Source organism: Elephantulus edwardii, unplaced genomic scaffold (assembly GCF_000299155.1).
Source record: "Elephantulus edwardii isolate Elephantulus edwardi_28Jun2011 unplaced genomic scaffold, EleEdw1.0 scaffold00044, whole genome shotgun sequence".
Classification (NCBI taxonomy): domain Eukaryota; kingdom Metazoa; phylum Chordata; class Mammalia; order Macroscelidea; family Macroscelididae; genus Elephantulus; species Elephantulus edwardii.
Window position 1 is genome coordinate 8,839,117 of NW_006399794.1, and position 2,448 is coordinate 8,841,564.

A 2,448-nucleotide genomic window follows, 5' to 3' on the forward strand; every position below is an offset into this window, starting at 1 on the left:
TCCTGTTCCAAGTATAAGTTTTGCATTAACTAGTCAACATTAAAACATTTCAGAAAGTAGCATATGATCAGGAATAAATTATGATAAAGGTAAAATTCAAACTATCCAAACTGAAAGTATTGGCAAAAAAATAAATCCTAGGAATTGCTGGGATACCAAGTGAAGTGTTTCAATAAACAGATGCAGCCCTAGATGTGCTAATGAATCTACGCTAAGAAATGTACTCACTTCATGGTCACCTGACTGGAAGAGGTCCATATTTTATTTCACTCAAAAAAAAGAGGATCCAATAGAATGTGAAAATTACTGAATAATATCACTAATAACACAGACAAGCAAAATCTTGCTGAATATTATCCAAAAATGGCTAGAACAAAAATTTAAACTGGATTCAAAAGAGCTGTGGCAGCAACGATATTATTTTTTTTTGTCATCCATCACAGAATTTTATTGAAAATTACAATTACCAAGCAACACTTTACTTAAAAAAGTTTTATATAAAACAAGTGTAGGCAAATGTTGCCTGGAACAGATTACGTCTAACATATATAAAGACACATATACTGATTTCTAGTACAAAATTTTTAAAAACAGGTATGGACACAATAATTTACTTATTAAAAATTGTATTCTAGAAAGAAAAGAAACTCAGAAAAAAAATCAAAGTATCCTTTTCATAGATAGGGTAATTAATGTCCTAGTGCACCTCAAACTCCTTTACAAAAGGATATACCTTAATAAATTTTAGTTCAGGGATGTTTTTATGGTGTTACTTTTTCTTCTTTTCCTTTGTTTCCATCTTAAGCTTAAGTTCTTCAGCTGTAAGTGCTCCCAGTTTCTTATTCTTAGCTTTCTTAACCTTTTCCTTGATGGCAGCCACATCAATTTTAGTTGCAGTAGAAGCTTCCTTAAGCTTCACAACTGGCTTTTCCTTAGGTGGAATAAAAGCTTTGTTTCTTTCCTCTTGTCTCTTACTGAGAGCTTCTGCCTGTTTTGCCTTTACAGCTTCCATTTTCTGTCACTTCTTCAGACTTGCCTTTAAAAAGTATTCACCACTAGCCAATTCTTTGTCAATCTGACTTTCCGGCTGTGGTGGTAGGAATGGTGTATAAGCTTTTCTTTGGTTCCTTACACTTATTCACATTTTTATGTTTGAACTGTGACAGAAATCTTTCCCAACTTTGTGACCTTAATTCAGAATCTTTTGCCAACTTTCATTTAGTCATCAAGGTTTTAATGTTATATATTGGATGAATATTCTTCATAGTATCTAGGACTACTTTCCGAACCTCTTTTAAGCCACTGAAGGGGCCAATGGCTGAAACTGTGTTTCCCTGAACAGTTTGTTAGCAGTTCTAATGCCTTCAAAGTAGATCCCTTGGGAACAATAAGTCGTTATCTTCTTTTTACAAACCTTTCTTTATTTCATACCAAAGAACCTATTTTAATGATGTCACGTGCAACATCATCCTGAAGAATGCATACTGCCTGCTCAAATGCAACACTCCTTGCTAAAAGTTTTATTAGGTCTCTGGCCCTAATGATGATATAGGGATCAAAAGTCTTCTTGGTTGTACAAAGAGTCATGCTTCCTTCAATCAGGTTCCAAGGTTGCATTAACATGATGTTCATTCAAGGCTTTTTGTACCAAAGGCCAGCCTTCTTTCAGGTAAGCCTCTCTGTATTTTGGGAACAATGTTGCAAAACTGCTCTCTTCCAAGACTCCTCTGGGATTGTCTTCTTTGGGAAATGCTGGTTCTTTCCATCCATCAGGAACAGTGAGAAGTTCAGATGTATCTCGGCTTGCTGGCTTCGACTTCTGGTTACGAAACTGACTTTCCCCTGTCGCTAGGGCTGACATACCAAGGATATTCTTGCTGATATCAGACGTACCTTACTTGAAAGCAAAAAAATTTAGAAGGATGTACAGGTGTTATTGATTATGAAAAGGCATTTGATTATAGAGATCATAACAAACTATGGTTACCATTGAGAAGAATAGAAATCCAAGAACATTTACTTGTGCTCCTATTCAAACAGTGAAAGGGAACACTGCATGGATTGATCAAATCAAGAAAGGTATGCACCTTTCCCTCATAACTCTTTATAACAAGTCATTCAAGAGATTGGACTTTATGAAGAAGATTGTGTCCTCAAGATCAGAGACTCATAACAACAACCTGTAGTATGCATATAACACAGTCTTGCTCAAAGAATGTGATGAAGACTTGAAGAAGAATTACTTGCTGCAGAAGACCAAAGACTACTGTCTTTTATTTTACATCTAAAATCAAGGAGACAAAAATCCTTACCACTCATCTAATAGGCAACATCATGATAAGTGGAGAGAAGACTGAAACTGTCAATGATATCATCTTGTTTGGATCCATAATCAGTACCCTTTGTACCAGGCATCAAGTAATCAAAAACATCCTGCATTGAGTTAAA

The 2,448-nt window shown here is 35.3% G+C and overlaps 1 pseudogene; it reads right to left on the reverse strand.

Moving 5' to 3' along the window:
• Positions 1-769: 769 nt before the first annotated feature.
• LOC102858329 lies at positions 770-1,861 on the reverse strand (annotated as a pseudogene).
• Between the last annotated feature and the right edge of the window lie 587 nt (positions 1,862-2,448).